The sequence below is a fragment of the Patagioenas fasciata genome, chromosome 7 (genome assembly GCF_037038585.1).
Source record: "Patagioenas fasciata isolate bPatFas1 chromosome 7, bPatFas1.hap1, whole genome shotgun sequence".
Classification (NCBI taxonomy): Eukaryota; Metazoa; Chordata; class Aves; order Columbiformes; family Columbidae; genus Patagioenas; species Patagioenas fasciata.
The window spans coordinates 19413636-19440592 of NC_092526.1; positions in this window are offsets into that span (position 1 = coordinate 19413636).

A 26957-nucleotide genomic window follows, 5' to 3' on the forward strand; every position below is an offset into this window, starting at 1 on the left:
TGATTTAAAAACATGATACTTCACCGAAGAAGAAGAAACCAAGTAGCTGCTTCACTACTCATGATCTTACAGAAGAAGCAGAGATCATGGCCTTGAAATATGAGCAAATTAATATTTTGTCAGAATATTTTTTGCTCTAAGACTAAAACAACTAAATACATGCACAGGACAGCATACACATAGTATATACAGCCACATAGGTCTCTGTGGCATTTGGTAGGTTTCTGATAATGACACTGTGACCTGATCTTTGCTTATAAAAGGAGGATATCATGTGCTTGAATTACCTGATACATAATACAGCAAACAGAAATAAACCCTCAATTTTGACTCATTCACTGAGATTAAGATTAAAAAGGTATACAAACATTTTTCTCCGTGAAACCAAAGTAATAATGAAGCAAAAATTACTACAAAGCTGAGAAAGAAATAGAATGATCTTTTTAATGCCTGTCTTTACTATTTATTTTCTTTACCAAAATAGCAGTCCTAAATCTGAAAGCGAATCCTGACATTTTGCAAGAGAGTTTTGAAGAAAGCAGGGGCAGACAGAAGTCTCTTGCTGTAATCCTTTGAGACAAGCCATTGCAATGTTTTTCTTAACAAAGGAACCAGAGCAGGTTTAGCTGATGGTTAAAATAATAACTTCACTTAACTTTTTTTTTTTTTTTTAAATTAAGCACAAACGGTGCAGTTTTGAAAGTAAGCAGAGTGCGAGAAACATTGTTCAGCTGAAACCAACAACAAAACTTGCTTTCACTTCAGGTGACCTGGACCTTGCGCTTACTTGAGAAGCTGATCTATCCCTGGGCTGTAACTGGGAGCAGGCAGCCCCCCACCCCGCATTGCCCCTCGGGAAAAACCTGTGACTGCAGGATGCCCGTGTGGTGATTTAGAGGCAGCAATCCCATGTGCTCAGTGATGTGGAGGGTAGAACCACAGAGGGTCACACAGCCTGTCCAGCCCCAGTGCCTGGGCTCCTTGGTCGCCAAGTGATAGTGAGGCCCTGAAAGAGCCTTGGGCTGCGCTTCCCTGGTGCGGGCTGGAGGCGCAGGCTTGGCCTCTCGGCAAACCGCGTGACGAGCGCAACTCAGTGCCTTGTCAGGTCCCTCTGCCTCACATGGAATAACGATACTGATTACAAAGAAACATTTCAGCATTCCCCTTTATTCCCTCGTTCGATCTTAGTAGGAATGACTCTGATAAAACTGATGCATGGTATCATTTTTGATAAAGTACATACTGCCTGTGGAATAATGCTGTCCTGGCTGAGGCTCAGTCTTGGAAGTCCTTATCCTTTGGTATTTTCCAGCTTTTTCAAAACTGGTTTGTTTTTTTTTTCCCTCTATTTGTCAGCTCAATTGGATTAGAAACTTATCCAGACACCTCTGTACTTGGAATAGAAAAAAAATTACTTTGTTAAGATGTTAGGCAGCACTGAATGTAGTTATCATTATTGTGGCCTTTATATCTACATTACAATTTTGTCACAAGCTCAATGTAATATCTAGAAATACCCTAAAATAAAAACTAGTGAGTGTGTTATGAAATTACAGCCAGGACAGATGGCCAGATCCTGTCATTGGAAATAAAAGTAATGTTATAAGTGTATAACTCCATTGGGGAAATTGAGTACCATAATAAAGTAGACTTCCACTTTCTGCAATGAAATTCAATGACTGTTGAGGAGTTTAGGGTTTAGAAAATTGAAAAATGAAACCTTTGGTTTTCCGCTGCTGTTTGATGATGTGTAGCAAGTCCCTTTATGGACTGAGGCTAACATCCAAATAGTAACAAGCTTGCAGTGAATAGAGCCCACAGAGGATCAGCTACTAAATCTTGCAATAAAAGCTGTGTGATTTACAGTAAATTCCAGAGGGCTGACAGCACCACAGCTGAGGGCATAAACACTTCTTTCATGGCTGAAGCTTCAGTCAGCTCTGTCTGCTGTGAAGTACAATCGAGCAGTGAGGCATGCTGCTTACCAGCAATGACTTTGATAAATAACTAGGAAGTCCCACTGTTGGCTTAAAACTAGAAGTTGTTCAGTTGCAATTCTGCATTTGTCCTGCTTTAATGGGTATGGAAGTGGCTTTAGCTGTAATCTGTCAGTGATTGATTAGGCCTTCCTGGATCCCTTCCCCACTCTGCTCCCAGCTCCCTGCTCTCCACAGTTAAAACAAAATTGGTACATATCTGACTGCCCTCTTATGAGGAAAGTAAACACTCTTAATTCTGCTCAAGTGAGTGTAAGTTAAATGCCTACAACTGATAAATTGTTGACAGACAACACATCTTAACAACAGCGTACCTAAATGCACAGGTGCTCATTGTAACTTCTACTTGCCAGTTGGTTAAACTGAGGTTTAAAAGCCTAATCAGCGTAATTAATGTTTTTTCTGCATAGGTACAAGAGCCACTGCTGGAGCGGAGCCTCGATTTCCTAACCACAGAAGTACAGAGTTCCTAGGCCTGATGTGGGATCGTTCATTAACATGCTGTGTAAATTGGACATAATGTTAAATGCATGCACGAATGCCACAAAGCTAGTCACAAAGGGAGCACAGCACTACTAGAAGCTCCAATAAGGGCTGAAATATTTGGTAATTTATTTTATATTCGGATGTGTCTGGGTAAAATGCAACACATAAACGATCTTCTCTGATTTGGCAAGGTAGGGGAGTATTTTGCTTGTAGAAAAGGTTTGAATAATTTCTTTTATTTTCAGTTTGAAAAGGTAAAAAATCCCCCAAAACAAAAAACAAACCAAAGTAATGCTATATCTAGAAAAAGGTGCTGGTAATAGAAAGCTATTTGTAATAAAAAGGCAGTATGAGAAAGTCTACCACATATCAATATAAAACACATGAAAATTCAAATTGCACTATCTTGTCTTGCATAAAAACTTTACTGGACAGTGGGCATGATTCTCAATGCATATAGATAAACATTATTGTGAGATTGTGTAAGCATAGACCTGAGAAGGACGAGTTCTTCTATTCTCTATGCTGTTTTATAACAGTTACTACAAGCAAACCAGGATATATAATATATATATATAATATGACACAGAGATGCTCTATGATGCTTATGAACTGTAAGGTAAGTATTGGGTGTTCATAGCCTTAAATTAGAGCAAAGTTGATTCTGCATTCCTGATCATGCCTCAACCACCTCTACAATCACTGGTAACAAGGGAAAAGGGTTGTATGGACTCAGTCTTCCCCTGCAACAGAATATTTTGCTTTGAGTAGAAAGTACCAAATTCACTCTTGTGTTACTTCAGATTTTGCTACAACCAGAATTATTGAGGATTTTATTTATTTGTTTTTCTTTTTTTAAAAAAAATCCATTTGGTTAGTTGTACATGCCACCATGTTTATTTTCCAAAGATCTGTGTAGGAGAGGGCCCTCAGTTTTTGACACAGAGCCATTAGTGCTCATGCAAAGTGAACGAAGACATTTTTCTGTTTTACAGTTTGCTCAATATGAAAAAAAAGCAGTGACCAGGGAGAGGGTGAGCTCATTTTGTAATTTTTAGGGGGTATTTTTCTGCATTAACTTGTAATATATACTGAGTATATTTCTCAAGTTTATATTGACCGAGCCACAAGACTATCAAATAAGTAATGTCACCAAAAGGAAACATCTTATTGTAGCATGGTATGACTTGATTTTAACAAAGTCATTTTCAATCCTTTTTTAAAAAGCGATTAAGTATGATTTTTCATTTCTGAAACCATCCACTTCTCATTGCCTGACCTACATGCATTGAATTGTTCCAAAAGCATTATAAGGGCAATTATTGTTGCCTTGAACTTCTCTTGCCATGTCAGAGTAACAAGAAATAAGACATGGGAGAAGGCAGTGTTTGATTAGCTTAAACATTTGTGAAAAAGGATTTTTTCTCCCCTAAGGATTTAGGAAGAAGCCTACCCATAAGTATACAATCAAGGAGAGATTTGCATACCTGAGAAACAGCAGTTCAAGCAGGAGAATGTGAGGTCAATCAGGAGTAACTAGTTAAGAAATTCAATTGGTGGCTATTTTCCCCATGCTTTTTTATACTTGTGATTTAATACCAGTTGATCTGAACTGCCATTAGTAGCTGCTGAGAGAATCAAAAGCTTAGGTCAAATTCACATATTAGACTGTGAAGCACAGTTATACTCCTGTAAGGTAAGTATTCTACATTTCTTTAAAAGGGACAGAGGTCTTTTTTCCCATTTAGAATGTCAGTCCCCTAATAATTGCTTATTATATCTATCAAAGTTCCAGTAACTCTTATAGCATGTTTTTGAAGCTATATAGCAAGTGCTTTAAAAGCTAATAAAGTTACAGCAAAGGTGTGAGGATTTTGAGTTGCAATGAATTCTTGTAAAATCATTTTAGGATAGTGTCCAGAGGAAAAGGCACTGCAGAGAGGATATGGATCTCTGAAGCTCTGCCCACTGATTCAGCAAGAACTCACTGGTTTGCAGAATCCAATTTTTCCATGGTTGCAGATTCTAGGTTGGACACAGAAAGCTTATTTACATGAAACTGCTCACTCCTTACTTTACGTGCACTGTCACCTCTGTCTCTCTCATCCCAGTTCAGCAAAGCCAATTTTACAAACTTGTTCTGCCAATAATCATGCATATTCAGTTGTTACTGATTAATGCCAAAGCCTGAATTTTATTTCAAACCAGGTGATATACACAATTTGTTCATGTCTTTTCTAAAAATAAAAGCTATACATAGGAAGTGGGTCTTACTGTTTACCAAGCAAATTATATGTTAAACCCCATCATTCAGAAGAGTAAAGTATAATAGTGTAGCAAACACCATATAATAGTGACACATTTCATTTGGACAGCCACTTAATTGAGATATCTTCCAGGAAAACTGTTTAGTCTACCAACTGTAAATGGCAATGACTACTGCTTAATCAGAACCATTTTAGCATAAATTTTGCTTAATAGGGAAACATTTGCCTGGTGACAAATACTTAAATAGTGTTTAACCAAGTGTTAAATAGTTATAAAATTCTAGACTGTCCTTTTTAATTTTAATAGTGAAGTGCCAGATAAAGATTAGAGGGGAAAAAATACAAGATGAAATGCTGTAAATATCCTGGCTTTTTCTTTGGTTTCCTTTTCAGTTCTTGTTCAGCAGAGTATTTTGTCATTGTAAAGCTTTTTCAACTATTTTTAAGACTTCATCTCCTAGCTGGGACAAATAATCAGTAAGACAGAACATCCACATATAATCTATTTAACAGATTCTGACGTCAACCTAAATAATAATGTGATGACATGTATGTGTCCTACCAAAAGATGTCCTGATTCCACCTCCCACTGCCAACCACAGCAAAAGAAGGCAAAATTCAGTCCTAATACCAATAGCCAGAGATTACCTGTGCATCCCAGAAAGTGAACTGCACATGTGAAGCGACTACCCAGAACAACTCACCTGAATATATTCAATAAGCTAACTTTAAAATAGCTATGTCTGTACTCAAAAACATATTGGTAAAAATGAAAACAACCATTTCAAGATCCCGTCAAAAGAACCCTACATATTTACTCAGGAAAATATAATGGGTAGAAGTGTTTCATACTAACATACCCTTAATGAAGAGACCTTACTCCCACCAGGCAGTCTGTCATCTCTGAGACAGAATGTAAAGATGGCAAGACATGTCTTTTGCTATCATTTACTGTTTCAGGAGTTATGTCACCAGGCAGTCCCTCAGGAGTATTGCTGCTATTAATAATTATAGCTTAAGGATCCAATTCTATAAAGGACTAAGCACCTCAGCGAGAAGTCAAGAGGCACAAAGAACTGTTGAAAAGCTGAGCACCATCCTGGATCAGGCCCTTCAGTACTTGTAGCAAGCACTTGAATCACTCTCATGGTACAATGAGAAGTCAATGCAATGCAGTAAATCATAGCACATGTAAAAGGTTTTCTTGAATAAATGGTTGCACTAATAATATTCCATTTAATTAGCAAAAAACCATATTGAAACGTCACAGAAAATGTGACAGGGTAATCTCCACAATACACAGCAGCTGACTAGTTAACTGGGTATTATGAAGATGGGTGACTATAACCCAAATATAGAGGTATCCATTCCAATGGGCTGTATGACAAGTAGTCTACTGTTTCATTAATTTCTACTTCTAAAAGTTAATTTCTTCACTTTTTAGTATTAGTCATGTATTATGAGAATTAACATAAAGGTGATGATAATGCATGATCTTTATATGCTATCTTATTAAAATGAAGCTATTTTTAATACTTTTAAGAGGCCTATCAGAAAACACAATTTATATCCTCAAAGTATATTTTGTCAGTTTCAAGTATAATTTTTGCATTCATATTCTTTTATGAATTTTAATGGAGACACTTAAATTGTAATTATTCCTCTCAGCTCAAATGCAGGTAACAAATGGAATTCAATCAGTGTTTGCGCATAATGACCATCATTAAGAGAGAAATAATAATGACATTCTCTCTGCATTAAACTTGCAGACTCTTTACACAATGATCTGAATCCCATTATTGATCTCCATGGAGATATGCAATTGTCACCTATTCTGCATAATATCTGAATGTTAAATACATTTGTTTGGAACAAATATTTTAATGAATACAGTCAGTTCCACTTAATTAACTATCTGATAACTGAATATTTTTGCTTAATAATTGAACATGGAACATCAAAACTGTCCTGTTTTTTAATCAAATGCACTCGAGATTAGAAGCAGACATTCATTTAAACGTTTGTAAAATATACATATAGTTTAAAATTCCCACTAGATTTCTTTAAAGAATACATATTAAAATACTGCCAAAGTATTTAGATTTCTTTTTTTCACTTTGTTTTTAATAAACCTTGTAAAGCTTTAAACTGAAAACTGCTTCCTTCTGAAACCATGTCTTTCCTTTTGTGGAAAGACATCTTACAAACACTTTTGCTACCAAAAGGTTGCTTGTGAAGGTCTGAGTGCTGGCACTGAGCTTCTCTGATGTCTTGTGAGAAACAAGCATTGAATTATTTGTTTCAAAAACTACATGGCTAGAATTGTCTGAATTTTCTATACATACAACGAAAACCTAGGAAGGTAGTTTTTACATCTTTCAGACATACTAGTCTTGAAAAAGATGACCATTTCTGCTCACGTCAGCATTCTGATATTAAAACCAACCAAACAAACAAAGAAACAAACCCCATCACCAACAAAAAAACACCACCAACAAAAAACTACCCTTAAATGCAAAACAAAGAACTGAAGTTCTTGTGCAATCATTGTTTTTCATATCTTACTGACTCTAAATTTAAAAGTCGAGTTGTGTTTTGGTTTTTTTGTTTGTTTGTTGGTTTGGTTCAGTTTTGTTTGTTTGTTTTTCTTTAATAAAGATTGCTGAATTTAAACCTGTCTGAATAAATAAGGCACCTGCAACTAAAGAGAGTAATCCCAATTGGCATTTGGTGAATTTACCTCTGGAGGCAGCCATCTTGTTAAAAAAGAGCACTTTTGGTGGCACTGGTGATGGGAGAGGCTACTAACAGATGCCTTAGAGGAAAGTATGAGAAGTCCCAGAGTGGATAATTAAAAAATAACTTGGCCATAGGGGAAGTTTCTTCCCATTCTCAGTAGTTGGCTAATGCTGTAAAACAGGAGGAGCTGTATACTTTATTTAAAGAAACACTGAAACTGTAGATATTTTCATTATCCATGTAAATGCCTACTTCTTTCTTAGAATCCTGCTGAGCTCATGGTCTCAATGATGTCTTATGGCAATGCATTCTGCCACATCTCTGCATTTTGTAAAAATGCTCATTTATTAGGAGAAAGGGCAAAGAGACAGACTGATTTACATTCTCTGCATCATTCATTATTTTATTTATCATAATCCCTTATATGTGTCTCTTCTTCAGAGCTCAGGGTTTCAGAATCCTCAGTCTTTCCACATTTCCATTTCTGTTTTGAGGCCACTTAGAAAGATTTGAAAATCTTTCTTTTCAAATCCAAGTCTCAAACTAAACTCTATGCACGTGATTTTCCACAGATGGATGCAGAAATTGGTCACTTATAATACAGCTCGGTCTATTAGATAAGTGGTCACTGTGTGCCTTAGTTCTTCCTTAGCCACAAACTTTGCTGGCAAAATTCTGTTACTTTTTATTTTAAACTCAATAACGTACATCAGCTCATGTTGAAATCAGCTGTATTGTTTCCTATTAACACAAGGCAGAGTGGAGCTGGGTTAATATTGAGAAGTTTAAAAATACTCAGGTGCATTGTATTCACTATGGCCATGGCACATGACAGGAGGAACAAACAAGGAGGCTGGAAGAGCTTAATGAAAACCTGTTTTCTAGCCTGACAGGATACCTGTTTAGTGATGAAGGATCTCTAGAAAGGAGCTTCCAGAAACTCCAACAGGTCGACTTTCCGCAAGACCAGAGTCACTGCCTCCAATATAAATTAAACTGAGAAACATACTATCTTTTTATTTAAAGCTCAAATGGATTCCTACCAAAATGAGTCAATATAATTGCACCAGTTTCATGCAGTTAGAATAAGCACTAAAGCATGATGGTTTTATTTCAAGTCACCTACCCCCTCAAAATGTCTTTTAAAGACTAAATAGAATTTACCTATCAGTTTCTTTTCACATGTCCAACAAAGAAAGTAGTAGACATACAGCAAAATTAGTGAAGATAAAACAAAGCCTTTAAAATGAGAATAATTTTGGCAGGGAAAATACATTTTAAAAAACTAAAGCAAACTCTAAAGGTAATGGGAGAATCAGAAGCAGTATGCTTATGTATTTTATGCCTACTCTTTCTGTTTCAAAATTAACAATCAAATTGAGAGAAATATTTTAGCAAGCAATATGTACAGGATACTGGAAGATCAGACATAGAATAAAAGATTATGAGGCAGTCAAAGTTAGAAGGCCAATTTGAAAATCATCACCAGAAAAAAAGACATTTAGCAGAATAGTATTCGATCCGTGTTACCGAAAACTTAGCACTATATAGCCATGTACTTGCTAAGGACTATTTGATCGGGATCTGTGTACACCATCTCCAGTCTGGGTGGTAGTGGCAGTATTTGTATATCTATATTTTTGATCATTCCCGTTATATTATACAGAATGCATGACATCCCATGGATGGATGCAGAATGTGTTTACTATACCACAACTCGATCATTATCTTGGGTTAATGGTCAGAGTTTGTCCCAGTACTTGCTCATTATTATGGGGGCTACATACCAGTAAGTGATCACTCTTCCAATACTGTACAAGAGCTCTTACAGTGCGCAGAGGGGGAATACATTCTGTATGTAGATTCTGCATTTATTTTGGACAGTGAAGTATAGAGATAGTGAATTATAAAATGCTTGTGTCCTCTCTATTGTTTGCCAGGGAAAGAAACTGTTGTTTAGAGAGACAAAAATAAAACAAAGCATCCCAGAAGACTGAGCTATCACATGGCAAAAAAAGTAAATGCTTGAGAGAAAGGATGATGGTATTGCTTAATGAATACTAGTAAAGTAGAAAGTGTTAAAACATATTCATACACAAGTTCACAAGTTATAACAACAAAAAAATCATAAATAGAAAGGAAAAGAGAGTTGTGTTTATGGTTAGAAGCATACAAACAAAATGCAAACCAAGAAGAAACGAAATAGATTAGGGTGGATGACAAGGTGGATGTGTAGTAACATCTTCAACTACACATTTTACATCAGAGGCAAAGAGCAAGTCTTTTAGACTTTGTTAGACACATAAACAGCATATTCCAATTCTTAAATTCTGCTCAGCATCTCTGATCTTCTCTAGGTAAGACATGGAGTGGAATGGTAGTGCCACTGTTAATGACAGTGTTCCAAACAAAAATATATTTACTAAATTGAATTTTGAATTAATGTGAAAAAGAGATTGCCATGGGCAATAAGGAGGATGGGTGTAATTTTAGAAATTTAACTCGTGTTGTTACACACAAGAGGTAAACTGTAGGATTTTTAATAGACATAGTTAAAAAAAAAAAAAAAGAAAAAAAAAGAGAGAAACACACAGTGCCAGAATTAATATTAGTAAGAAATAATGCTGTTATATCTTGCTGCTCATTTGTACTAGATCAGGTTCTACCGTTTATATAGAAAGAGATAAGCCAAGAAACTTTATTTACTTTATTTGTTCAGTATGTTGTTCTATAGGTGATTTATCCCCATTACTGACTTGGCTATTTTTCAGTCTGTGCATTTATTTGTTTTCAATGTGCAGTGCCAAGATTGCCTAGGATGTCATCTTTACAGCATTATTTTTTAATAGGTAGCAATCCCAGTATCAGTAATATTGCAATATATTTATAGGCAGAGCAAAACAAGAAGCTAAAGTATAAAGTGACATTCTGCTTGCACTATTACACCAAATCAAGGCAGCAAGCAATGACTAAGAACTTGTCAACACTTCACTGGCTCTTCATTTGTCATAGCTACTATAACAGAACATAACAAACAAGTCACTTTTTGCCAGGTTAATTTTTTCCAAGGACAGAACTCCTTCATTAGACCTGTAAATATACTGGCCCAAGAAAAGGCCTTACAATAGCACCATACTGCATTGCCTAGGAGAAGTATTGCTGAAAACAGCTAAGCAGTGAAGTCATTCCACACTCATCACTTTTCAAGGTCACATGTTTGTACAGCCCAAATACAGCTGAGAAGGACATTCCCTTTTCTACAGGCCAAGAGGCTTACAGAAAACACAACTAGGCAGGTTTTGGTTTTTGGTTTGTTTGTTTTGTGGTTTGTTGGGGTTTGTTTGTTTTGTTTTGTTAAGAGAAGCATGCCTAGCCTCTGTACTGAAGCTTGAAAACAGAAAACAGCCAGTATTTTGTATGAAGGTGGTGGAAAGAACCTAAAAACTGTGTTCCTGGTTAAATGATACACTAAAACTGGTATTGTGCATCCCACATGTAGATTATAAACACAAGACTAGAAAGTGCATCTCCCTTTCAGCCAGAAGAAAAGCTTATGGAAGGTGTGAATTTTGTACCATGTTCTAAGTAATTAACAAATAAACGTGAATCAAATTCATATTGCTGGGCAATGAAGCAGGACATAGATTGTGGAACCACAACCGTAAAAGAAATGCCATATGTAAGACGTGAGCTTGGACACAGACGGGGTTGTGAAAGGCAATGAAGAAAGCTTTCACACAAAGAACTGCTCAAAATCAACAGTGTTCCAAAGTCAATGGTGTTTGCTGCTCTTCTTCAAGTGATTGACAAGTCAGTGACTGACATGTCAGTGACTGAACTCAAACACTTATGAATATGCAGTCAGCAAGCTGCAAACGTGTTTAGAGGAAGAACATAGGCAAGCGGGTGGTGTTAGTTTTTTTTGCAATTGGTAAAGATATGTTCACATTGCCTCTGCATTGCCATGAGTAGAACCTAATTTTCAATACCTTTCTAGCACCTAATTCAAAATTTCACCAAGGACTTGAGCTGTTTTTTGCTTGAGGATGGATTATATAGCTTTTGTAGTGACAGAAGAGAGGCTGAAAACTGTTAAAGGAAAAGTGAAGCATTATTTATAAATTAGAAGCTAAAAAGTCCATAACAAAAGCATCCTTTCACTTTCCATTTGCTTATTCATCTTATAGAAATGTAACCTGTCAAAAGTAACTGGCCCCTCTGCTGAGAGTATTGAATGAAAGGGTTGAAAGGTAAGATCTTAAAGCTCAGTTCTGATCCGTACCTAACTACAGCGTCACACTCGCAAGAAAGCTCAGGGTGAAAATTGTTATCCTGCATTTTGTATGAGAAGGGTACCGTCATGGTAGAGGTGTTTAAAAAAGAATAAGAAGAAAATGAGGAATGAGTAGCTGAAAGGAAATGAAGAGTGGCAAATTTAGTTCTATAAGCTAGCTCAGACATTGTTTACCTACAACGAAATAGATATGGCCAGAGCAGATACAATAAAAAAAGGAAAAGCTGCCTGCAAGCTAGATGAAGCAAGTGTACATTACTTTTTTACATTATTAGCTTAAGTTTCTTCCTAATTTCTCATTTACAAAGAAACAGAAGCACAAGCTGATTAGTTACTGTCTCAATCAATGGAAGCAACACTTCAAGACAAGGTGAGGTAACTTATGAGGGGTAGGCATGCTCAGAAAAAGATAATTTAATTTTCTGGAAAATAGCTTCAAATTGCAGCCACAATTCCATAGTGAAATGATATTCTGTTCCAAATCTTACAGGAGCAAGGAAAGAAGTTAAACTCATCAGAAAAGCTATTCCATAAGAACTATTCACTTAGCTATAATTAATACAACAAAAAAAATTCCTGCCTTGCTGTTGGTTCTTTTGAAGCACATTGAGGTTGCCTGGTTTGTGTTGATTGTGGAGATGAGGGTCCCTCCTACTCATTCTGTCTCTCCAAACCAAGGCTTCTAATTAAAGTGGTGAGATGAAGGGCAAAGGCAAAAATGTAGGGAATAAAGGTGGATAAACTGTAAGGCCTGGAGCTGAGAAGCTTGCAAAGCGTAACAGAGAAAGCATGATATAGAGCTAAGTTTGTGAACTTGCTGCATCTTGATTCTTGAAGTATTCAGAAACAGCAAGGTTCAAAGCAGATAGAGAGGAAAGAACCCAAATATCAAAGGCAGACATTGCCATTTCCTTCAGACCCTGGCCTCAGAAGGGGTATTAGCAGCTCCAAAATACTTGAGCTCTGCTATGAGATGGTGCTTTATTATCATATTTCTTCTTCTTTTTCCTCTGCTGATTTTCTTTCCTGAAACCAAAAATCAAATAAAAATAATGACATGAGTGCCTCTTTTCACGCCCTCTGCAAAATATTCAGCCCCTGTAGTGAAAGATAAACAGCTGTGGAATACTTTTCTCCGGGAGAACTGGCTATGCTGTCTCTTTAGGTGCCAAACCCACATGAATGTCAATGGCAGAAATACTTTTGTTTTACTCAGGAGTCTACTTTTGAAGCACATCAGTTGATCATTCTCTCTGACCACATTTTGTATTGCAAAGTGCACTAACCAAATTTTGCAGATGGACACCAAACCTGAACATGTCTTACAGGTCCTCAGGCATTGTGCTCCATCTACTAATGGGTGTTCAGTCCTTGTGATCAGACCAGGGCAAGTACAAACACCCTGACATGTGCAGGGTGAACACTGAGTCCTCAGTCCCACCTGTTTTGCCTTGTAAGCCCATCCCTCTTGCTTTATTTTACTTGTTTATGTAGATGTAGCCAAAGTCCTCGGTGTACTATCCATACTAGAATCCCTTGGATAAACTTGGATAAACCTCATTGTAACTCTTAAGTGTACAGGAATTAAAAAAGGATGTCTCTTACATGTTACTGCCTTATTTGTGGCATTATCCAGGTTTTGGAAAGCCAGATCTAGTCTGTTTCTTCCAACTACTTCCAAAATAAGCTCAAACTTCTGTGGCTTTTCCATTAAACCAGCAAAAATCAGTGAATTTCTTTCATTGTTCATTGACATTTCCTGTGAGGTTTTACTTTGTAAGTATATTTGGTCTTTCTACTGTCTGTTCACTCAGTCCATGCATTTTAATACACAGCAGTTTGCTATGCAGCAACAAAATTAACACTCTTACCTTTAGAGGGAGCTATATGTAATGCCTATGCATTATGTCTCTATATAACATAGACAAATTATTCCAAAGGAAGGAATGAAGTACTTAAGAATAACAAAGAATAATTACTATTATTACAAATAATAGTAGTCAAACATTCAGAATCAATTGGACTCTTTATCAAATATCCTGGAAAAAATAGTTGCAAAAATTTTAAACTCTGCTTAGATCTTCTCATAAGCAATTGTCTTGCTTCACTATGATTTAAGCTGTTTATCAACAATGTGAGTTGATAAACTGAGTAAGAGCTAATAAGTTTAAGTAAACTAGTTAAAGTAGTAAGTTTTAACCCTGGAAAGGATGACAGTAACTGGAAGCTCATTGTAATGGTTTAAAGGACAGACGAACCCTCTCCAGCTCTACACTTCTGTCCCATAGCAGTCCCCGACACACACTTTTCTGGTCAGGTTTCTTCATGCGGGTGTAGAGGGAGTGTCAAAAGACTCAGAAGGACCAGCACTCTACTAACCCACAGTAAAATCCAAAAGGAAAGATAGCATCAATTTCTACAGCTTTCTGTTTGCACTACTAACTCCCCAAGGGAGATATTTCCTTTGGAACTGCTTTTCCACACCTTCGTCCTCACAAGTTATAATGGTGGATGAACTGAATCACATTATCTGCCATTTAGCTTTGGCTACATTATAGATACATATATTTCATCTCAGAAACAGTGACATGTGAGTTTCTACCCTAGTTTACCTTGCAATAGCTTCTTTATCTATCTAAATGTAGATATACTGGAATGAGACTTAGAAGTTTCTTCTATTTGTCTAGTGTTTCCAAACCTGAACAATCCTAGTTAAGGGAGAGCTATTGAGGTCAACAGGTCCTGCATTAGTCAATCAGTGGCCTGAAAAATGTGAGTTACAAATCTGATGATAAAGGCGGTCTCACAAGTTAATTTTTCTGAATAAATCAAATAACCAAGTTCCCCAAAGACACCGCAAACCTGCAGTTCCACATGCAGAAGTGAGTTTTCAAGCTGTTCATGGGTAAGTGCAAGATCCCACAGCATGTTTTTGGCCTAAATGGATCCAACACTTCGTGATCACCATGCTAAACTAACTTGTCCAGTTACCCTATTCTTGGATTCCTTACCAATTATTATACTGAACACATGCTGTAATAGGTCTTTACAAACACAATTCAACAGATGAGCTTGTTTAGCATTTCAGGAGTTCTGTAAATACTGGTATTCTCTTTTGAATCTAAGTTCCAGTGCTGATAAATTTTATCTCGATTCATTTGACATTTTATGCCACAAGGCACTGGAATGTGTTTATGACTCTTAAACATGAACAAGTAAAAGCTCAGTTGACCATTTATGCATCAAAAAGAGAAACAGATAATGTTTGGGAATATGTAATGGGAATATACAAATGTAATGGGAATATACAAAAAATATGAGTGCAAGAAATTATAGTTTGTCATAGCTATAATCTCTGGACAAAAGAAGCTCAAAATTTCAAGTAAAGGTAGTGACCTTCATTAGATCAGAAGTCTCAGCTTGAAGAAAGCCCTCTACCTACGCTGAGAGGAAACAGTACATTTAAAGCAGGACTCAATGACAGCCATATTCCCATGGAATCTAGTGAGAGAGCTCTGCTGGAGTAAATTCTGAAACACCTCTGTGTTCTCCAGAACACAGCAACTTATCTGCACTAAGTCTTATATACAGTTTAAAGCAGGATGCCTTCAAAGGGCATTTGAAGATTTAAACTTTGCCAGCTACACTGGTCATTTCTCATATATCTATGATACATATTTTTGGCATGAACATAGAGCTTGTAAAATAGTTTCTAAGATGACGTTTTTAATGCAAGATAGATACATGTGACCCAGTGTTAATTATCAATGTCAGCTACACTTTTGGTTCACAATAGGGTTCATGTCATTGACATCATAACAGGAGGCAGCCAATGATTCTTTGATTCCAGTTATTTATTTATTTAGGATGGTTTGTCTCTAGATCCCACCAGTGACAGAGAAATGACCCAGTACCCACTGGTTCATTAATTGTGTAAAGTCACAGAACAAACAGAGATTTATTATACTATTTATAAAACTATTTCATTCATTGTTAGAATTACTCACATGTGCAAACAGCCGCAGAAGAGGACCATTCCTTTTCCCTGGTAGAGCACACGAAGGCTATGCAGCACATATGTCAATAGATCACAGAAGATGCTGGACATTTGCAGTTCGCTTATTCTAGTTGATGCTGAGGCAACAGTTTAAAATCCCTTCTGTGGCATGACATGTCTGTGGGCTAAACGGGTTTTTGGTATAGTTTAGACTTGTTTATGGTCTACCTAATTCATTATAGCTTCTTCCAGCTGTATAAACATATGGTTTAAACCACGTAACTGGAGTCTTTCCCCCAGTATGTTCCTTCTTTAGCACGTTCCCTGACATGCTTAAGACTATTTTACATTTGTCTAGAAGTAGCAAATTCAACACCCAGGGACTCTCAGGAACTTTGAACAGCTCTGTAGCTCTCAGAGAGGATCATAAGCAAAGGTAGGTATGGACATGCTATAATAATTAGGGATGTTTCAGAAAACTAAATTATATAAGTATTCTAATGAATTAATTTCTAATGTGCAGCCTGGATTTCCTCTTTCTGTCCTCAGAACATGGCTACTTGTGCCTCAAAGAAGTAGCTCCACAGCTACTGAAAAGATGTGAAATGACAAGGTCAGAATAATAAGCAATTGCTTTTTTAGTGTGTAAGTAGTCATTTTTAAATAAAACACTTAAACCAATCTATTTCAATGTTCACAGGTTTTGGGTTTTGTTAAAAAAAAGCTATGTACATTTTAATATACAACTAACACAGTCAAGACAGTCAAACCTCGAATTGAAGGGTTTCAACATCTTTTTCTGTAAGGTTTGGCTACATTTTGGAAGCTTATTAAACCCTCTTGGAAATACATTTCTGTTTGAAATCAGAAAGTTTTCTTACCCTGCTAATTAAAAAACAGAGGACCAAACAAACCCAAGCGTCCAACATCAGAGAATCTCATAATAACATTTAATCTACTACACGTAAATAATAGTTAGAGACAGATCTTCAAATGACTCTCATATTTTTACTCCAAGTTAAGCTAAACAGAAATCTGATTTTGGCAGTTCTATGTAAAAAAAAAAAAAAAACAAAAAAAACAAAAAAACCACAAAACAAACCTATGATACTCTAACTATGAAAATATTCAAAGCACAAACAGCTTTACTAAGATAATATTGCAGCCTTGTAAACATACTGTAAGTGACAGATCAACGTTTTCTAGCAGGGACAAAGTGAATCCATTAGATGAAATACTGCCATCATTACCTATTTTTAGCAGTAATAATAAATACAGTCATTATGATGATGAATAACTAATGAAATGCCAGGCTCAGGAAACAGCATTGCAAAGCTTTCAAGAAATTAGAGTCAGATCCTGGAACTGTAGGTTTTACCAGTCCATGTCTTACGTACCTACTGACTTCCGCAGGACTTTTCAAATACTGCATATCCGATTAAAAAAAAAAAAAAAGATAACAAGATAGGACAAAAAACCCAACACATTATAGTAGACATCACATCCAATAAAATTATAATCCAGCATTTAAAACAATTTGTTCTGAGAAGAATTGCCACAGACCCGACTGTTTTACTATTACACAAAACTAAAATGTGTTCCATAATTAAAAACATTTCAAATAATATGTTAATAGAAGGGAGCATTGTACCATTCACTCTCCCCATGACTTGCTAGATTCTATTTATATTTCTAATTGGGCATCAGGTAGATATAATACAAATTTATAAATAGGACATACTTTGCACTGATTAAATGATTAACAAAATGGCATGACTATGCTTTTGTTTATTATGTCATCACAGTGACTAAAAGCATTTAAAGTATTCTTATCTCAAAAAATCATGGAGCCATTTCCAAATTTTGAGGAATTTTTCAAAAGTCACTCTAGAAATGGACTATTCAGAGACACAGTGCATATTTGTGAGCTTTTTGAGATACAAACTTCCACCTCTTTTGTGAGTTTTAGCTTTCTTTTTTTCTTCAGATAGCAAGCATGCCTGAATATCTGAAAGGTACCAGAATGTTGCCCTCAAAAATAGATGCCTGATTTTGAAGAACAGATGAAGCACAATACCAAGAAAAATCATGTAAATGATCGAAGTCTTCACAATATGTTCATCTTTAACCTAGGACTTTGTAAATGACTGTTTTTCTATAGATCTGCTTCCAAATCTTTTTTCAACAGGAGGTATTTAATTCTGTAATCAAGTTTAAAGTTAATTTCCAGTCCTGGCACCATTCGGCTTCTGTCATTGTTTGAACTGCAAGCTTTAACTATATTTACCAGTTGTCTCACCTTATGAGTGCATACAATAACAGCTTAACATTCACTGGGTAATGGAATGCTAAGGATGGTCTGATTATTCTGCTGTACATATAAGGGTGCTGTTTAAATATTTCTGAAAAAAACCCATATTTTTAAAGTAGCATAACACTACAGTAATGCCATTTTCAGTCTATATTTCAGGTGAGTTTTGGTAATTTTAGTTTTTAAAATATTTAGAATATTTAAAGGTACCAATTTTTTAAAATTTCGTTATTTATGTGTTAATATATAATGTGGGGTTTTTTGGTTTTTTTTTGTTTTGTTTTTTTGTTTATGACAACTACTTAGCCCTTAAATGAAAATACTTTGAGTAGCATGTATTTCAATATGTTAACATGAAGTATGAATGAATGTTGTCTCAGAGCTAATGTCATTATCTAATACACTATATATATATATTTAGCAAGCTTCAATGATGTCACTGCCTTTTTCCAAACATTAATGCTAATGTTAACCTGAATGGCATCTCTCCAAACTTATACTATAGGATTGTTTAAAAGTATGTTATGTACCTTCAATCCTGAATCATATAAACATTCATACTCTCAAGTTTATTTGCCTTTTGCACTTAGGCAGTGCTCAGATAGGTGGAAAAGTGGGTAAATCTGGCCATCTTCCAAGACTTGACATTTTCTTTAGTCAGTTAAATGGAATACAGATGCCTTCATCTCACTCCAAAATCAAGGTCAAGCAGATTAACAAAATAATATGATACCCTTTTGCTAGGTAGATCTGTATTTTCTGGCCCATACAGACTATTAAAGACATTTTGTGCTAGGCAGCTAGTAGAAAGGCACTTAGAAAATTGTTATAGCCAATGGTGGGAAGATCCCTTTACTATGGAAGATGTTGTAATAATGGGTGGATTCTGCATAGGATGTCAAGGAGAAAAACAACATCATTAAGGCTGTCCTCAGTTTCACGAGATGGTCTTTTTTAACTTCTTGGACCTTCTTAGACCTCTGAAGAGCTTTAAATAGAGACTTGGGAGCAGCCAGCCTCAGAATAAACCAATTTACTAGCCTCCTTGCCCCATGCTGCATTATACAATCCACACATCTTCCACAGGATCTAATTCCACAGGTTAGAAAATTATATAGAGCAAGATGGTATGTATTTTCTGCAAGCAATAAAATGTTCATAAGGCAATCACAGAAAAATTTGTGTTTTAGCATATTTTGTTTTTAAAATCTTCATAATTATGAAAACACAGCCCAGGAATTTATATCAAAATGGTAGCAAAATAACAATGCATTTTTCTCAACATGTAGTTAGATAAGACAAATACTTCTGACATTGCATTCAGTCTTGTCTATGCATGAGAGAAGAATTATGTATTCTGAGGGGACAGAATCCCAAATTGCTAAATAACTTTCAAAGAAATAGTTGTTTTGTTCCATCAAAGTATGAATGGAGATAGCTTGAAGAATGTCACAAAGACAGAAACAAGGGCTAATATAAATCACAATGAAAATGGATTGAGAGAGAAAATATTTAAAAGGACAGAATGGAGGGTTCCTATTTGAGTGATTAGTGAGGACTTGGAATCTTTTTCATTATTTCTGTAATAGTTTTCTTATTCTTAAATGATAACCATCTGGGTTTGATTGAGATTATTATTCCCCTTTTTACTTGCTATTTCATCTACACTGAATGTAAATCTCAAAATGAAAATGCCAGAGTATCCACAGGGTTAAAATAAATGATTTATATTCCCTTTTTTCTTCCCATAGATTATGTCTTCCCCAAGGTGAAATTTCCCAGAATGATTCTAATTTGGGGCTACAGAAGCTTTGTCCCAACCATGCACAATCTTTTATATCCTAAACTCATATTGTATCAGGTAGAATGAAATCAATTGGATGTGTAAATTCCTTAAATAAAAGCAAATGGAGCAAATTGAATTTCAAAGGGAAAAAAACCGTGAACCTGAAAAGCAGTGGTACGAAGGTCATCAGCAGAATTAACAAAAAAGTCTGGCAAAGTTACAGTTAGGCAGTCAGTAATACTCTATTGATCAGACTTTCTCAATCAATGATGCTGTGCCTAGATTATTGATGCAAAGGTATTAAGCAAAATTTTATTTCAGCTAACTTGTTGGCTCAGATGTCAACTGAAAGTCATTTCCCCAGTCAATCAAAGGTATGATAAATCTGAGAGGAGTTAGTTCTTCAACACCTTTGTATATATCTTATTCTCTAACTACATAATGAGCTTTGAAACAGCAACATTTAAAAGAGTATCTTAACTAGGAAGAGCAAAGATACAGCATTTCCGTAAAAACAGAGAAGCAAAGCACAGACTAAGTACGGAAGAGGAAGAAAGAGTTGCTTAATATAACAAGGGAAATTGGCAGGTTGCATCAGAGAATATCAAAATCTAAATCTGTATCTACGGCTGGCTTATAAAAAAGTGAATAAAATAAAGGTTTCCTCTTAATCTTGACCTGTTCATGTCAGGAACTCCTTCACTCACACAATGGTCTCTGCTAAAGGAAGACCAAGAGCAAAGCAGGCAGTCACTGCAGGATAAAGACAAGCCCTTCAGATGCACTGGCAGTGCCCATCCATCCCATGGCTGTTTCATTCTTGCTGGCAGTCTCCCCAAAAGCTTGCATTTAGGTTTACTGAAACTGGGTCTACAGTCTGGAAGGGGAGGGAATATGTAGTCTAGAAGAATGCACACTTGGTGTAAATGCACACATTCATCAGTAAAAAGTATTCTCACAAGGTATATTCATCACAGGGTGCCAAAATTCAGTGACAATAGGTGTGAGATTTGGATTTCACTGACATTTCTTGTTTTATGATCTTGTGCTCAGCGTGATCCTAAAAATGAGCCACTCACACGAAAAAATAACAAGTATATATCATCGGCAGATTTGGGAAGAGAGAATGTTGCACTTACAACAACAGTTGTGTCATTTGACTTCTTTATCAGTCACAATCTACAAAACCATTAGCCATAGTAAATTTACTATAAAGAGTACTAAGAAAGTGTGTGTGTGTTTTTTCAGGGTTTGTTAGCTTATGAAAGATGTAATAGACTCCAATGACATTAAACCAAATTCAGTGTAATATAAGGAACAAAAGAACTCTTTCATCAAAGAAAATAAACCAAACTTTTATTTTATACTCTTTTTTCTTTCATTATTAAACAAACTTACGGTATATAAACTGTATTGGACAGAATTTTGAAATCTTGAATTCCAAAGAAAAATTTACATAGTAAAAAATAAAATTTGCTTATGAAGGAAAAAATAGGTTTTATGAAATTTAAAATTTAAAAAAAGAAAAAATTAAAAATATAAGACACATCCTTGACAAACCATTTGATAATATTTTCTGTCAACTGAAGTGTGATCCATTTCTGTGAGTTCTGTAAGAACTCTATTTTGTATGGTGAATTCTTAAAGAGCTTTTTAGAAAGAAAATGTATTTGCATGCATTGAAAGTAATTAATGAGAACCTGCTCTGATCCTGCTTTATTTCCAATGTTATTCTCCCCTTCTCTCCCATAAACTTACATATAACTAGAGCCTGGGAGCAAAAATTTGGCTGCGACCATTAAAAACTTATATCAGCACTCAAAAATGTGTCACAAGTTTATTTAAATTTTATTTAATTATTTATGGGGGAAATCCTCTATTTTAAATCAATTGCTTCTGTGTTGTCAAGTTGTTTTAAATTAAAAATAAACAAAAAGAAAGACTTCAGTTTTCAGGACTATTGTGTCAAGAAAAAATCAGAACCATGGCAATGTCAAGTCTGTAGCCATAACTTGAGATCAGCTCTAAAGTAGAATACTCATATATAAAGATTTCTGCATAGGTTGTATCTGACTCAGACGGTTGCAGTAGACATCTTTTTCCTATCTGTGCATTAGATCACATTAACCTCCTTTATAAATCCATCCACCAACTTCTACTTCATTACATTGACTCGTCAGTCTTAAGTACCTTGCCTTCATGTCCAAGAACTTTTGTGATCTATCCACATAACTCCATCTTTTTTTGTTTCTGTTGTTGTTTTCCCCTGTAGAAATCCAGACTCACACTGATCAGCTCATTATATAAGTCTACACTTCTCAGAGCTTCCTCTTGATCCCCATTCCATGCCTTCCTTTTGGGGCCTTTACCAGCAAGGGTTCCTAGAAACACCTCCAGCCAGCTCAGCAGCTGAGTTGTGGTCATCATAATACATACTACCTCTTTACCAGTTTTCCCTGAACATCTTTTTCTGTTCTGTTGACTTGAAGTACACATATATGAGTCATCTTTTGATCACTTTTTTGCATTTTTAAATCTTGCTTGTACAACACTTACCATAATGAATAATTGGCTCGTGATCAAGCTTTCAAGCATAATGATAATACAAAAAATAACAACAGCATATACATACTATTTCTGTATAGACCTGCCTTTTTCTTAGCCTTCATGTATGGTTAGCCAAGCAGAGTCAGTGTTAATAAGTTGATCTCACTTTTGATGATACCTGAGTAGCTACTAATCTCTAAATTTGGATCCAAAGAAAACACAATTAGATAGTCAGAAGCAGTGAAATATCCAGTAAAGACCTCATCAAGATTGTAAATTACAATCCTATATGTCCAGGTATTACTTTTATCACTTCTATTTGCCTTGCAGCCAGTATGACCACCACTTTTATTTTTAAAAATGAAATACAGCTCCTATCCCCTATGGGTCTTCTCCTCTATCCTCTTCTGTTCTCCTACTGTTATTGTAACAAAATTTTAGGAATAATCGTGGCATTGAATTTCCATTTTTTTTCCTCATCTTTTAAAATTATGGTTTTAAATTTGTTCTTGGTATCATCTTATTTTCATCTCCTTCAACTGTGACAAATATTTCTTAATTTATTATAACTCCTGCTTCACTCACTCTCTTTTGGATTACTGGTTCTTTGCCTAATTCCCACCCTTAATTTTTCAGTAAATGTTCTCCCTCCACTATTTTGTTGCATCACTAGACGTCACATTGACTAGACCTGAAGAATCAAATAATACTTCCCCAAAGATTTTTTTTTCAAGTTTTGCCTCTTGGCCTTCATAAGTCTGACACAGGTGTCACAGGAGAAAAGAGCCCTTGGTTTTACGCTGCTGTGAGTGTTTTTGTAGTTTTTCTTTTTCTTAAATAAGAGTTAGAAAATTGATTCTGTACTGATCAAAACACATGCAAGTACTTTTTTGTATGCTTAAATAGTATTTAAGCAGTGACAGCTTCCCTGCCACTGCTACTGGCAGCCTTTTTCCAGTGGTAATTACATTGTTGCTATGTTTTTTCACCTTTACACAGTTGTAAATTTGAAGTAACTTCAGTGAAGCATAGAATGAGAATTGGGGGGAAAAAAATCTGTGTAGTATATCTGTTTGCGATTAACCATCATGTTTCCACATGTTGTATTCCTGCTTGAATTCAAGCAGTCTATGGAAACCCGATCAGCACTGTAATTATGGCCTGCTTGAATCAAGTCAGTCAAATAATGTCAAAAACAATTATTTTCTTTTCCAAAGGGCACAACAAGTTTGGGAACACGCAGGAGAAAATGCAGCTCTCAACATGTTAACAGTTTATGAACCAGTCTCAGGATGTTCATTTCTTGATTCTTGTTGAATTGGCAATGATGGGACTTGAAAATTTATTAACTCATTTTCATTAGACTCATTGCTAGCGTTTTTTAATGGAGAAGTTACTGTTTTATGATATGATGCTCTGCTATAGATCACTTTCATAATTTGGTCCCCTAGCTGGAAGAAAAGTTAAGAATAAGGAAAAAGGGGTTGTATTATTAAAATACTACAGTTGGAAAACACAATAAAAAGTGAATAGAAGCTAATGATGCTGATTTTCAGAGGCACCGAGTTTGATGGGATTTTAAGATGTTCAGTATTAAAAAAAAAAAAAAAAAAGAAAAAAGACAAATAAATCAGAATATCCATGGAGTTTGAACTAAAGGTTACTGTCCAGGAAATTAAACCTGTTTATTTCCATGTCCCTGGGATCAGGCCACTCACTCAGGTGCCAGATGTCAGAGAACTAAGTTTGGATATTTCGTGCCAAGTGCATTTTGTTTTCTTGCCAATCTGGAGCAAGCTTTTCTGCAGAAGCTAATAATTTATAACCTGAGCAAGATTTGTAGAATTGAACCCAGAATAAATCAGTGCTAAATATTCATTTAACAAGAACAGAGTTCTAAAAAAGTCTCCAGAGACTAAGTATTTCTTTAGATAGTTCACAAAATTAAACACAGAATAATTTGTTAATACAATATTTTCATCACTGCACATTTACATGCATTTTCTGTTGAAAATTCTTAGACATGCTGAGGAAAATTTTCATGCAAACTTGTGTTTTTAAAATTCCTTTTTGCAAAATCATCAATGATCTTGGTAAAGGTACCAATATGAAACTTATGAGCCTAGCATTCACTGCAGAAGCTCTCAGATAAAACAGAGCCAACAGAATACGGAGGGCATAAATATACAGTGTGTTAATAGTGAACCTGACAGGATAAATCCCACTTTACCATTTCAGGGCTTTAATAAATACTATTGCTTTTTATTAATTCAGATTATGATCTAACAAGCTAATAGACATAACAAATGCCATTGTGATCATGATTAAGAAGTAGTAAAATCAAACCAGTAATATCTCTTGGACATTTTATTCTTTCCATATATAATAAAGCATTTTGAGAAAAGGAGGGTATTGGTTTTCCATATTTACAGTAAGGGGGACAGTCATCTGCTGCTATTTGATTTCTTGAACTTCCTCATAGAAGAGAAGGGGAAGAAATACCAATTTAGGTTTACCAAATTAATGTTTCTTATTCTCACTTTTAAATTGCATCACCGATCTACATCTTACCTCTGTTTTGTCTTTTAATATATCGTCTTTACTTTGCTGTTTCTTGAAACAGACTGAATCTGTTTGCTTTTCCCCAAACTATCTTTATTCCTACTTCCATGACATCTCACTTAAGTGAAACACTACAACCTAAAACCAGCAAAAGTTCTGCATCTTGACATCATTCAAGAAATCATATCTTAATGCTTCCTATGAGATGCTAGCTCATTAGAAGACAAGTTGAGAAGAATTAGATTTAGTTTATTTTAAAAATTGAATGCAAGATTATATAGTAATAATGTTAAAGAGGAGAGGAGAATGCAGTATATTTCAAAATGTGAATGTATAGATTTTACAGTGTAAGTTTTCCTATATATGTATAAATACATATGCTTATATAAACAAATACGTATTTCAGTTATTTTCTGTTATATTACACTACCACCTTTAGAGATAGCTTGTTACCTTAGTCTGCAAACTCTTTGGAATAGAGAATATCTCCTTATATGCTTATGTATTTCTCTGGGCAATTAGACCATGACCCTTTACAGAGATCACCGAGCATTACTACAATCACAAAAAGGTTTTTTTGTATGCAATTTTGCCTTAAATCACTCATCTGTTTCCAGGAATTTATTTGTATTTATTAGTTCCATTATACACATAAAATCAGATATAAACATTTCAAGAGGTTTATGTACCACACATACATACATATGATTCTACCAGCACAGAAACATTTACTGTCTCTTGTACATCTACATACATGACGCAAGGACGTTATTGTACCTGTGAGGTCAGATATTCAAGCTTTCCTGCCATGAAAACTGTTGCTTTTAGAATCAACTGTGATTAAAGCATTTGCTTACCTTGAGAAATCTGACAGAAGGAAAAATTAATATATGAAATTTTGTAGATTCTAGAGGTAGAGTGAAAGATATTGTAGCATCATATGGTGACCATATGGATCTCATTAAAGCCATCCTCTGACAGGTTTCTGCAATCATGCTTTACTCATTTAAACTCCTTTATGCTAGATAAGTGTCTTATTCTATTACAGAAAGTGCTGCTCTGAAATTTTGGCTATGATAACACTGAAGACCAAAATAACATTTTATGGTACTCTACCAGTGGAATGTAAATGGTAGGTAATAGAATCTATGATTAAATACCCGCTTAACTACCTAATTACTTGATTAATGTTTTGACATATTTCTTGGCCTGTAACTTTTGTAAAGAAATAGCTCTGCATTTGCGATCCTGCAGAAATCTTAAAGCAAAGTCATAGATGGAAGCATCTGCGGCTCTTTCTTAGCCCATACTCAGACTGCCATTTCCTAAGGAGAAATTTAGGACAATTACATTATTTCTTTTTAAGTTTAATTACTGGTGATGAACGGTCCAAGTAATCACAACTATTAACTGACAGCTATGTATACCACTCTCATTTCAAAAAACATTTCATATTACTGACCATGAGAATGTAACAAGGTGGATGGATGATGGCAGAGCGGTGGATGTGGTCTACCTTGACTTCAGTAAAGCCTTTGACACAGTCCCTCACAGCATCCTCACAGCTAAATTGAGGAGGTGTGGTCTCGACAATAGAGTAGTGAGGTGGGTTGCAAACTGGCTTAAAGAGAGAAGCCAGAGAGTGGTGGTCAATGGTGCGGAGTCCAGTTGGAGGCCAGTATCTAGTGGAGTGCCTCAGGGGTCAGTACTGGGGCCAATATTATTCAATATATTCATTAATGATTTAGACGAGGGAATTGAGTGTACTATCGGCAAGTTTGCTGATGACACTAAGCTGGGAGGAGTGGCTGACACGCCAGAAGGCTGTGCCGCCATCCAGCGGGACCTGGACAGGCTGGAGAGTTGGGCGGGGGATAATCTGATGGAATTTAACAAGGGAAAGTGTAGAGTCCTGCATCTGGGCAGGAACAATCCCAAGTTCCAGTATAGGTTGGGGCATGACCTATTAGA